This window comes from Aegilops tauschii, chromosome 2 (assembly GCF_002575655.3).
Source record: "Aegilops tauschii subsp. strangulata cultivar AL8/78 chromosome 2, Aet v6.0, whole genome shotgun sequence".
In the NCBI taxonomy this organism is placed as follows: Eukaryota; Viridiplantae; Streptophyta; class Magnoliopsida; order Poales; family Poaceae; genus Aegilops; species Aegilops tauschii.
The window spans coordinates 53,524,734-53,538,164 of NC_053036.3; the positions used below are offsets into that span (position 1 = coordinate 53,524,734).

Sequence of the window (13,431 nt, forward strand, 5' to 3'; positions counted from 1 at the left end):
CAATTTTCAGTAGTCGTCGACGGGCCTTCAGCAGGCTGAAATGTAGACCGGGCCTTTTTGGGCCCAATTTTATCACGGGTAGTTACCAGGCCGAAACATATCTCGGGCCTTAGTTGGCCCACTGATATCATGGGGCTTTAAGAGGCCGAAAGCTTAGTACAGACATCAACGGTCCGAATTATGCGACAGGCCTTTAACAGGCCCAAAGTCACATTGGGCTTAACTGTTGCCACCTTTATCACGGGCCGTTAGTGGGCCCAATGTCCCGTCGGACCATATATGTCCCATGGGCAGCACGGGCCATTCCCAGGCCGAAAGTCACACCGGGCTGAAATGGGCCCATGTCTACATCCGGCCTCTAACAGGCCGAAAGTCACTGGGTTGTAATTGGGCCCAAATATTCGGTGAACTATTAATGGGCCAAATCTGGCTTCGGGCCGTAAATGGGCCCAAATATTCGACGAACAATTAACGGGCCAGATCTGGCTTCGGGCCGTAAATGGGCCTTTATTAAGCCCGCCGTTATTGGGCTGGCCCACTAGTACCTGAGTAAGTACTACGGGCCTTTGACTGGGCCGGCCTTTTTAACCTATATGACCCTCTGTGGGCCGTGCCATGTGTCGACGTATCATAGGCGCTTTGGGTCCAATGAGTGGATGACATCTGTCCCAACGGTGAGCCGACACGTGTTTCCTCCAGCCAATGATGATTTTACACGTGGAAAATCCCCATTGGTCGGGGCTGTTAACGGGTTATCGGATCCAAAACCGGACCCGATAGCTTAACGGTGTTCCGTTATGGTGGATGCCACGTGTCGTTCACCCTTGACGAAAGCACTTCTGTGACGCGCGATTTATCGTCATGGAAGTGGACACTTCCGTGATGATAACTTTGGTAATGTCATGGAACACTTCTACGACAGCACAGGTATGACTATCTTGATTCTGTCATAAATTTGTCATGGATGTACATGCATGACAGAAAATGTGACCTACTGTGACAAACACGTATCATCACGGAAGTGTATTTTTTTTGTAGTGGGATGAGCTGCGCAAACTAGATTCACTTCACTTGTTGGATGTTACGATAGATATCTGATTGTTCGATTCCAATTTCTTGCGATAAGACATTACATTCAGTTGTGCCATGAGCTTTCTACTTTACTGTTAGAAGATGAATGTTGTTTAATCACTATCTGCATTTATAGTATGTTTACTGAATCAGAATTCAGAACATTCAGTGAATTGTCTAAATAAGAATGCACTTTATCTTTTTTTTCCTAAAATGGAGGCGTTTCCCCGGCCTCTGCATCATGATGATGCATGCAGCCATTTTTATTAATTGTTCACACAAGACCTTACAAAGCAATACAACATTAAGACTAAAGCCACTGTCTAGACAACATCTATCGCTACTCCTATCCAATTGATGAAGGGACGCCGATAGTCTGGGCCTAATACCAAATAGACCACGCAGCCAAACACTACAAAAAAAGACACACCCGTGACATTTTGGGCCAAATGAATTTTTTCTGTCATACTTATGACACTTCTATGACGATAATTGTGACAAAACCCGGTATCATCATAGATGTGGTGGGGTCCTACTTCTATGACAAAAAACCAAGACAGAAAATGGGCTTTTCGTCCTGGGCGGGCCGGAGACGCAGCTGCATGACATTCTTTGGGCCATCCATGACGGAAAAAACCGTGGTAGAGGCGAGGGCAAGGAAAATTTCGGGGAGTTCCCGGTTACGGTGGGTGGTCGGTGGCCGAGCAATGCGCGTTTCTCTCATACGTACGCGCGTGTGTGCGAGGCATTGGGCTCTAATTGAACCCGAGCGAGGCGTTGGGCTCTAACTGAACCTGAGCGATTGCACTGCAGGCTATGCGTTACTGAACCCGAGCGATCGATCGATCACTTACTGTTAACTAAACTAGAGTGATTCCTTCGCTACTGCTGCTAACTGAAGCCGATCGAACACTGTTGCCTCCTTCCCTGGATGAACAGTGAGCGTTGCTGAGGGGGTTTCAATGAATAGTTCCCGGTGGGGAGTTGGATGAACAGGACCCTATGGTAGTAAAGGCCGTTACCGCTGGATGAACAGTACCCCGATCAATCGAGCCGGTGGATGAACAGGACCCCGTGGAGGGCTGGATGAACAGGACCCCGTGGAGGGCTGGATGAATAGTTGTCGGTGGAGGGCTGGATGAACAGTAGCCCGTGGAGGAGTGGTTGAACAGGACCCCGTGAAGAGGGCTGGTTGAACAGTAGCCGGTGGAGGCTGGATGAACAGGAGCCCGTGGAAGAACAGTCGTAGGTGGAGGCTGGAGGAGGTCGACGGTGGATGAACAGTAGCCCGTGGAGGCTGGAGGAGGTCGACGGTGGAGATGAACAGTATCCCGTGGAGTCCCGTTTTGCGGTACGCCACACCCCTCCCAATGAACAGGACCCCCGTTTCGACCGTAGTGCTCCAACACAAGTCTGTTTCCTCTGTTTTGCGGTACGCCACACCCCTCCCGGTCAACAGGACCCCGTTTCCATCGTAGGAGGTCCGTTTCCTCCGTTTTGCGGTACGCCAGAACCCTCCCGATGAACAGGATCCCGTTTCCATCATGGCCGGTCAAACACAAGGTTGTTTCCTCCGTTTTGCGGCATGCCAGACCTCGTTTCCATCGTGTCGTGGAATTGTCACGGCAGATGTCCTAGTGTGAGGACTTAGTCCTGAGGCCAACGCATCTATGTGGTAGCTTGAGAGGGGTTGAGCGGAATCGAGAGACGCAACACAAGACAAGGGTTTAGACAGCTTCGGGCCCCGGGAAACATCATCCGGTAACAACCCTACATGCTGTTTGTGGCTAGGTCTCATTATCATCACGAGGGAGTCGTTGTAAACCGGCTCTCCTGGTTATGTCTAGCCCTAAGCTTATTTTCTCTCCCCCTCTTGGGGTGCCCTGCCCCTCCTTATATATATTGAAGGGGCAGGTTACATGTAGAGTCCAACTCGGATTAAGACTTAAACTATTCTGACTTCTCTTGATGGGCTTCTTAACGTCTTGGGCTTGATAACGTCTTGGGCTTCATAACGTCTCGGACTTCATAACCCCAGGCGACTCTATCTGCTGGGTTATGACTGTCAACCAGTTATCACGGTCTGCCGGGTTATGGCTGTCAACCAGTTATCACTGTCTGCCGGGTTATGACTGACTTAACACCTGCCGGTTTACCAGGTCCCAGCCGGGTTATAACTCCGGCCGGGTCATACCACGGGGTGGGGTATATCCCAACACATCGCCTGTTCCGTCTAAGCCGGTTGGCTCGCGATGAACACGACGACGCATTCCTTTCCGACCCAGCCGGTTGCCTCCCTATGAACACGACGACGGCGCAACTTCTCCGTTCCGACCCAGCCATGTACACGAGCCCTGGCGGTACGTATGCGCGAGTAGGCATTGGAGACCCCGCCTGTATGTACGTACGGGGCCGTATTTTATTTCGTGTACCCTGGCCACTGTACGTACGTGTACATGCTACGTGCGCGCCTCTACTACGACACGTGCCCTTCCTTACACGGCCACGGTTCATCACTGCAGCCTGCAGATAGACCGATCGTATGTACGTACACGTTCGCGACCGGAATGACAACGCTACGTACGCTTCGACCAGGTAGGTCCCGACTGTCAGGCACTTCCTTCCGTGCGAAGATGTAGCTGGTGGGTCCCAGCAGTCAGGGGGCGAATATTTTTTTTGCCCGTAATATGGACGCACTTCCTTGCGTGCGAAGATATAGCTGGTGGGTCCCAGCAGTCAGGGGGAAATGTTTTTTTCGTGAAATACGGTGGCCTGTCCGATGCGTCCCTGCTGTCAGGTGGAGGAATAATTGTTTTGCGCGTAATAAGGAGGCACTTCCTTGCTGCGGCCGTGGACCCAACTGTCAGCCTCTCAACGTATAGTACTCTTCCGATGGAAGTCGTTCGTTGACCACATTGACCATGCCGCACTGAGAGCACCAAGGCGATGGACGACGGCGAGGCCACTACAACAGGAACCCCCCTATAGCAACGCATTTTTCCGTATCTAAAAGTTCATATATGCGTTGTTAGTGGCTTTACCAACGGAATAGGATGCATTGCCTTACACGGCGTTGCTAGCGCATAATGCAACGCTTATATTGTCGTTGGTAAAAGGGACTGTTGCAAGAATACAACACATAAAAGAGAATTGTGCAACACTTCTATATGTTGGTGCTTAATGTACAGGAAACAAAATCCCATTGCTTGGCAACGAAGAATTTGCAACGCTTCAAGTTTTGGTTCATATATAGCGTAAACAATATTATTTTTAATACATATTCCCAGCAATTAAATTAATGCTTCACATAATGCTGATAATTATTTATTTCAAGTGAAGAAAAACGAGAGAAAATACTCATGGGAGACAGAAATCATATATTAGATAAAACTGTTTGATTACAATGGTAGACATTACATGAGGAAAATCATCCAAATGGGATGTATAATATAAATGTTCTCTTGATGGTGAAACTTAAATTGAAACCATGCATCAACATCCCTACAGATTAACTAAAACATAATTGAGGAACATCGTCCAACAGGAACATCATCCCTACAACTTTACTAAAACTGAAAGCATCCGTCTCCATCATCATGAACACGAACATCATCGTCATCATAGTAGTATGCTTGCCCACACACCCATATAATCATCCATTTATCTTTTGAATCTACAAACAAAAAAAACAAAATTAACTGTTAACACACAAAGCATGATGCAATTCGTGATAGAGGCAGGATATTAGTCACTTACAAAGGTTGCCATGCAAAAAAATTCTGCATTACCAAGAGTATTACAGTTTTTGCAACTCCATACCAAATATTTAGTTTTCACAAGTGCCATATCGACATGCACTATCTACAATTCATTAGTAATTTCAGCACCATCAAGCTCAGATTCAGGATCACAACTTACAATTGTAGCAATACCGGTCTCCGTTATGATTTTTCAGGCTCATTAAAAATACTTTTGGTCCTGCCTGTTAGAGAAAATCAAAGTTACCATTGGCAGAAACATGTCGAGCAAAATAATTAAAAGAAAAGTGACATATAACAGAAAAAGTTCAGAGGCCAAGACCTATCGTGTTTGCATCTTTTCCTTTACTATATGGTCTCTTGTGTTGTCCCATGAGATGCCATCTTTGAAGTCTTTCAAGGGATAAGAGATTATAAGCCAGCTAACACTGAGTTATATTGTGCCATGTACCTGCCTGCTATTTAAAGGACATACCAATATAAATGGGGCGGGAAATAATGGAAGCGTGTAAAGAATTTAAAATGCTCAAACCATGCCACATTGTAAAAACATACGTCTAGTCAATGCACATAGAAGAAAATGGAAGGAAGCAAGGGAAAAAGCCTTTCAGCATACAACGGCTATAACCCAACATCACACACGTCATATGGTTATGAATACATTCTTCTACGGGTTAATCTCATGATGTGTAACATCTATGAAATTCTATGAAGCCTTTCACTACCAACAAAGTAGTTTTGGTGATGAACGCTTAAAATAATTAAACTTCATATGATAGCTTCAGTGTAGAACACAAAGATAAACATTTTTATTCAAGTAGTAGTATGGTACGATCAACTGCATAATTCTGAGGCACCTACTGGGAGATACTGAAGCAGTATGTTTGAGCTTTAATCAGGTAACAAAATATTACTATATCAATACCTTGGACATATTAAGCCAAAAGATAAATTAAATTTACTAAATTAGTACAAATAAAACATATTAGACAATATAAATAAGCTTTGAAGTATAAGATCCATCATAAATGAGGTACTCCCAGTACCGGCCCAGTGATTTTGCATGAAGTGCAGCGAGGACAGCAGGGAGGATCGACCATTAGTTCATCTTTACCACCAACTCCTAATAAAATAGCTAGTATATATCCAGATCAAACTCTAAATAGCACATCTGAGCAGATCAATCAGTAGTGACACTACTAAGAAAAGGAGAAGACACGGCAGAGAAAACAAGACTGTAGCATGCTCGAACAAATAATTAGGACGCCCTGTTTGTAGACTACAAATACAAATTTACTTCTCTTTTCCCCATGGTGTGTATTCTTCTTTGTAAAGGAAAAGCACGTCAAGGGAATAAAGGAGTGATATTACGAATGTAGGTAAGCATAGTACAAAGAGGAAGCATGGACCACACAAGAAGTGTCTAGAATTTGGCAAACCAGTAGAGAGAACCGTGTAGGTATATGTTGTTAATAATATGAGAAAGGGGACATCAATCAAATTCCAAAAGCCAAGTGAATAAATGGAAAACATCCATGGTTTTTTATTCCTGGAACACAATCTAGTTCAGCTATCTTTACAAAATACAGAAGTCAGATAAGTTGTAATAGGTGTAGAATTTTATCTAACATGTCACTTGACTAAATAAGTACTACTCGTCTCAGCGTAGTTTTATAAGACCTGCTTCTCTAATCTCTTCTACTGTATTTAGGGGTTACACAGTAAACATTTTCTGTTCATAAATCATAAGTAAATCGCAAGATCTGCTTGCTTCAAAAAAAATTGATATGACATGAAGCTCACATAAACATCTTTTAAAATGGCAAGCATAGCTCATGGTAGATGTACTCAATAATATTTTCAGAGTTTTCTGACAAGCAACAGTGATTGATCACCAGATTACCTTCCTTACGCTCTTGAACTCCAACTGTAGTGGGCAGAAAGCCTTATGAAGCTCTGAGTGCTAATAATGTCACCAAATGCTGATGGATGATGATGCGGAGAACTGTGGATTAGAGGCCCTAAGATCCAACAAGTACTCGGCCTTGCCATGCTCTGCACCGATGTCCTTCTCCCCCAGCGTCACAGTGGCTTAGTCGACTGAGCTTCATAAAGTTGTCAAGCTGCTCCTCAGTTTGTAGTAGCAGAGAACATAGAGATCGAAATGGTCTTTTAAGCGGATGAAAATATGCAACAAAAAGTTACCAAACTATGTCTCAAATAAAAGACAGGGAGAAAGTTTTGGGGTCATGTCCATTGCAACATATCAGTGCTTGAGTGTGATTGCATTTCTCTGCACCGAGTTTAGGTAATTATTACTTAGTAGAGAAAGTTGATATTGTAACCTGCTCCGAAGTCTCGGAAAGAAATATGAGCATATGACGGCGTGAGTGATCAGGCCTACAACATAAGCAAGTGGCACCGTAAGCAGAAAGTGGAACTTTGAAGCATCAACATCAACCACGAGACTAAGACAACAAGCCTTATTATACAATCAGTCAATCACATAATCAAAGACAACAACCAACGACTGCACAATCAAGTTTCACTTCCATGGGCTGGTGACAAGCTCCTGAGCCATAACTAGAATCAATTCAATCACAGCAAGAGGCCTCAGCTAGAAGCTCCCCTCCGCACCAACCATCTATAATTCAACCTCTCGGTCATTATCAGGGACGAGCAAGTCGTAAGTAGCAATTCCCAACTAGACTGAAGTCGAGTAGAGCAACATGGGGAAAATAAAATTGGAGAAGAAAAGCGGTCCGGCTCACCACGGCAGCGCGATCGCGAGGGTTGTTGTAGCGGTAACTCTGCCCGTAGCCGCAGGCCCTCGTGCGGAGGTAGTAGACGCAGTTGGTCGTAGGGAAGCGGTGACGAGGGGCGGCGCGCCGGGAAGCAAGGTCGCAGAGGAGAGTTGACTAGGGACGGCGCGCCAGGATGGAGAATCGCAGGGGGAGTGGTGAGGGGCGGCCTTCCGAGACGGAGGATCGCAGGGGAGTGGTGAGGGGCGGCGCTCCGGGATGCAGGTAGGTTGAGGGGCGGTGGGCAGCGTGAGAGAGATCGAGAGGAACAGGGAGGCTGGGAAAAGGTAATGACCTAGATTAATTGTGAAACCAACTTGGGCCGGGCCACAAGAGTCTGGAGTTGTGGAGCACACATCTACAACGCATATTCTACAATGCTTATTATCTGTATCTGTTGTGAATTTTGCAACATACAGTCAAAACGTTGTAGAATATATGTTGCATTATAGGGGGTTTTCTTGTAGTGGGCCTAGGAAGGGAACAACACGGAGCCGGGAAAACGCGGCAGTGGATGCCCACGCGGAGAGGAGTACGAGGGTTCACTAGTTCGGCTGCGGTGTGAGGCTGCCGTCGCCGCGGGGCCTGGCCTGCGGTGGGAGTAGTAGGGGGCGGTGGGGCCTCCGCAGCAGCACAGCCGGCCATGGGAGGCAAGAGCACGCGGTGGTTTGGATGGCTGGAGCAAGAAAATCAGAGGTTGAAGAAGCAGGACGACCGTTGGATGTTAACAATCCAACGGTCACTGGTGATAGAATCGTTTGTTAACTAAGTTGACAAAGCCCTCCGTCTGCGTCAACTTAGTAGGCCCACAAGTCAGCCTCCCACTATGGTGGGTCCCTGCTAGCAGGGGGAGTATTCATTTTTGTGTGCGTAATTAGGAGGCACTTCCTTGCGTGCGAAGATATAGCTGGTGGGTCCGAGTTGTCAGCGGGAGTATTCATTCTTTTTGGCGTAATAAGGAGGTACTTGCTTGCCTGCGGCCATGGCCCATGTGGGTCCCAACTGTCAGCCTCTCCATGTACGTCCCTCTTCTGATGTTGTCATTTGTTGACAACGTTGATCACACCATGCCGAGAACACCAGCGCGATGGACGACGGCGAGACCCAGGAAGAGAATGACCTGGAGGCGGCGAAGCCACAGCAGTGGAGGGATGTGGGTGAGTAGAGGGATGGCCTGGCCAGCGGTGGGAGTGATACGTCTCCAACGTATCTATAATTTTTGACTGTTCCATGCTATTATATTATCTGTTTTGGATGTTTATGGGCTTTACTAAACACTTTTATATTATTTTTGGGACTAACCTATTAATCCAGAGCCCGGTGCCAGTTTCTGTTTTTTCCCTTGTTTCAGTGTTTTGCAGAAAAGGAATATCAAACGGAGTCCAAACGGAATGAAACTTTCGGGAGAGTTATTTTTGGAATGGAAGCAATCCAGAAGACTTGGAGTGTACGTAAGGGAAGCAACGAGGAAGGCACGAGGCAGGGGGCGCCCCCACCCCCCTGGGCGCGCCCTCCACCCTCGTAGGCCCCTCGTGGCTCCCCTTACCGACTTCTTTCGCCTATATATATCCATATAGCCTAAAACCATCGGGGAGCAGAATAGATCGGGAGTTCCGCCGCCGCAAGCCTCCGTAGCCACCAAAAACCAATCGGGACCCTGTTCCGGCACCCTGCCGGAGGGGGGGATCCCTCACCGGTGGCCATCTTCATCATCCCGACGCTCTCCATGATGAGGAGGGAGTAGTTCACCCTCGGGGCTGAAGGTATGTACCAGTAGCTATGTGTTTGATCTCTCTCTCTCTCTCTCTCTCTCGTGTTCTTGATTTGGCATGATCTTGATGTATCGCGAGCTTTGCTATTATAGTTGGATGTTATGATGTTTCTGCCCCTCTACTCTCTTGTAATGGATTGAGTTTTCCCTTTGAAGTTATCTTATCGGATTGAGTCTTTAAGGATTTGAGAACACTTGATGTATGTCTTGTCATGCATATCTGTGGTGACAATGGGATATCACGTGATCCACTTGATGTATGTTTTGGTGATCAACTTGCGGGTTCCGCCCATGAATCTATGCATAGGGGTTGGCACACGTTTTCGTCTTGACTCTCCGGTAGAAACTTCGGGGCACTCTTTGAAGTACTTTGTCTTGGTTTGAATAGATGAATCTGAGATTGTGTGATGCATATCGTATAATCATACCCACAGATACTTGAGGTGACATTGGAGGTTCTAGGTGACATTAGGGTTTTGGTTGATTTGTGTCTTAAGGTGTTATTCTAGTATGAACTCTATGATGGATCAAACGGAAAGAATAGCTTTATGTTATTTTACTACGGAATCTTGAATAGATCGATCAGAAAGGATAACTTTGAGGTGGTTTCGTACCCTACAATAATATCTTCGTTTGTTCTCCGCTATTAGTGACTTTGGAGTGACTCTTTGTTGCATGTTGAGGGATAGTTATATGATCCAATTATGTTATTATTGTTGAGAGAACTTGCACTAGTGAAAGTATGAACCCTAGGCCTTGTTTCCTAGCATTGCAATACCGTTTACGCTCACTTTTATCATTAGTTACCTTGCTGTTTTTATATTTTCAGATTACAAAAACCTATATCTACTATCTATATTGCACTTGTATCACCATCTCTTCGCCGAACTAGTGCACCTATACAATTTACCATTGTATTGGGTGTGTTGGGGACACAAGAGACTCTTTGTTATTTGGTTGCAGGGTTGCTTGAGAGAGACCATCTTCATCCTACGCCTCCCACGGATTGATAAACCTTAGGTCATCCACTTGAGGGAAATTTGCTACTGTCCTACAAACCTCTACACTTGGAGGCTCAACAACGTCTACAAGAAGAAGGTTGCGTAGTAGACATCAGGGAGTAGTAGGGGGCGGTGAGGCCTGCGCGGCAGCACAACCGGCACGGGAGGGGGGAGCAGGCGGTCCCGCCGGCGCTGGATTTGGCGGCTGGAGCAAGAAGATCAGAGATTGAAGAAACACGACGACAGTTGGATTGACATGCAACGGGTACATCTACTAGAATCGTTTGTTGTTGTATATAATAAGTAAAAAAATCTTGCATACGCGTTAACTTAATAGGCCCATAATTCAGACCATTCCCTATTTTTTAATAATTTATATATAGCTCATTGCAACTTCTTATGCAATTTATTGCAGTCCGTTTTTTTGTTGGCCAGGGCCAGGGTTAAAAACTTAAAAGAATTTTCGCATATTTCTGTGGGTTCCAAACTATTTTTGATACTGAATGTCGAGCCAGATTTAAAGTACTTTGAATATATATTTGATTTAGGTTAAAGCCCAGTGAAATTGGAATCTAAAAATGTGTAAAAATTTAGAAATTATAAAGTAATTGCCAATTTGTCATTTGTTTTTTATATTTAAAGCCCATTTCATATTACTTTCAAGATTTGCAGGCGTCTTGAAAGAGTTGCAACCCATCAGGGCGTAGAAAAATAAGTAGGCCTGGATTGGGTATTCTTCAGAAAAAATAAACTGGGCTCATTTTAACAAACAAAAAATATAAGCCTGGGTTGGTCATGTGGTGAACATAAAATATAAGCCTGGGCTAGACGGGCCACAACCCAGTTGAAACCCTGCTCCGTCTCAACAATAACAAAAAATACTGCTCGAGTAGCTGCGTCCCAGGTGTCAGCCGATCTTGTGTTGTTCACTTGTCTATTGACTATATACGCTGACAATGTCATGGGTCCCAGATGTCAGGAAACCACTAGCAGGAAGCATTTTCTTTTTCCATACGCAAACAATGGAGTATATATATATAAATGAGGAACTTCCTTGCGTCCGGCCATGGACATGGTGGGCACCTTACTGTCATCCTCTCCACGTACAGTCCTCTGCCGATTCCTCTTGTTTATTGACCATGTTAACAATGCGAGGGCAGCGCCGCGGCGAGAGCAGCAAAGCACGCGGAGGACGATGGCGAGGCCTCGGAGCTCGGCGCTAAAGATTTAGGAGACGGTGGGGCGGCGATGCGTGCACTGAGGTGCAGCCAGCCGTGGGAGGCGGAAGCAGGCGGCCCCGCTGACGCTGGTTTGGTTTTGGCGGCTGGAGGAAGACACGACTGAAGAAACACGACAGATTGTAAAAGCAGCAGGAGTACCTAACAACCTTAACTGAAACCAGCAGGGGCACTTAACAACCATAGCTGAAAGCAGTATGAGTACTTATACAGGTTCAACCATACAAAGCACGCCTCGAACAGTGCTACTTTGCCTACAGTTAACCAAAGGGTGAGGCCGCCAAGCCCTGGGACAAGGCCCAGGCGCCACCCCGCGCATCCACAACCTTCTGAAAGCGGCTTCATCTCGCAATGCGGTCAATAAACACGATATTCGCTTTAGAGCCATGGAAAAGCAGGAACATAATCTTCTGTCCTATTCTCCAAGATGGACGGGCCTTCATTATTTGAGACCACCCATGAATAAGAATCTTTTCACCTCCAAGGGGAATGGAGTAGGTCGACATAAACATCATGTTGTGACCAAGCGCAAGTCTGACCCGACCATGGTCAGGCATCTGTATAGGAACAATAGACCTGGGCATTTCCTGTTTCAAGAAGATCACAGCTATAAAACTGTGCATAAGCAAGAGTTTATGAACAACATATATTACAAAAAACAGCTCGTACCATAAGTTTCTCAACACAGTTGGACCTGTTCAACGAGTGCAGCAGTGGCACACATATCCCACGTGGCATTCCACCATTGAAACGCCCCACAAGGACCTCAAGACGATCAATAAAGTGTAGGAACTTGTGGATGTCGTCCAAGTCAACTTTAGTGCCATGAGTAACAGCTGAGTTCTTATAGAATAACAAACGAGTAGCCTGCTTAACTCTAAAAAAACCTACACGTGCCACGAATTATAAGAAAATATTAGTTAGAAGTAGCATCTTCGTGAGAGATTCGTTGCTACTTCTAAAGTAAAATTGTGATTAGTTAGACAGGATAGGTGGATTAAGAAGTAATCGAGGCAAGAAGAAAGAACCAGATACAAAACTAACATGGATGAACAATTGGAATGACGTCGGGGTGGAAGATCGCAGTGAAGATGAGACCAGGTTCTGCTATTTCCATCAACATTCGTGCGCCAACTTTCAGTCCGTAACACTTGAGAAAGTTTATCCAAGTTCGGCCATAAAAAAAGCGGCGATCTTCTTGGTTCATGAACCCAACTCGAAACTTATATCCATGGCTTGTCTTCACTGTGACCATTAAACTGGTGTATTCAGTTATGGCAAGGCCGAGCATCTTGAGTACATGTGTTCTGACAGAGCAAGGAATGCACTGCAGGAAAAATAATATGAGAACACAATGTATTCCCTATATCCAAATCTAGAAATAATTTCCTCCTTCACGTCAGTGTTGACCATGGTACTAGTACCTTTTATCCAAATATAGCAATCCAAATTTCCAAATTAGTCGACAGCATGTTCAAAAAACTCCACCCTCCCGGATAGAGAAGAGGATTCTAGGAACATACTGTGCGTGTTTTAAAATCCTGTGTTAGGATGAGAAGGAACAAGTGTGGCGTCTTGCCGAGGACGCAGAAACCTGTAGGGTCCTCGCACTTTGGGCACTGCAAATGAAACATACTAGATTCAGTAGGAAGAAGAATGCATCAACGGCGGCGGCTGCCATCCTAGGAGTACCCGTGACCAAGGGACTTGGATTTATCGGGGATGGATGAAGAATTAGTACCAGGTTCTCCATGAGAAAACCCTATGCAATCGCTGAGCTGGGGTTTTCTC

The 13,431-nt window shown here is 45.7% G+C and overlaps 1 long non-coding RNA gene across 8 annotated transcripts; it reads right to left on the reverse strand.

Annotated features, from left to right (window-relative positions):
* Positions 1–4,451: 4,451 nt before the first annotated feature.
* Positions 4,452–7,972, reverse strand: LOC109766578 (uncharacterized). Of its 8 annotated transcripts, XR_005770482.3 has the most exons (4): positions 6,733–7,941; positions 5,152–5,284; positions 4,990–5,053; positions 4,452–4,744 (listed from the first exon to the last, which is right to left on the reverse strand). It is a non-coding gene; the product is annotated as an uncharacterized lncRNA (long non-coding RNA). The 8 variants fall into 8 exon arrangements; XR_005770479.3 differs by having other exon boundaries at positions 4,452–5,053; positions 5,152–7,229; positions 7,601–7,955; XR_005770480.3 differs by having other exon boundaries at positions 4,828–5,053; positions 5,152–7,955.
* Between the last annotated feature and the right edge of the window lie 5,459 nt (positions 7,973–13,431).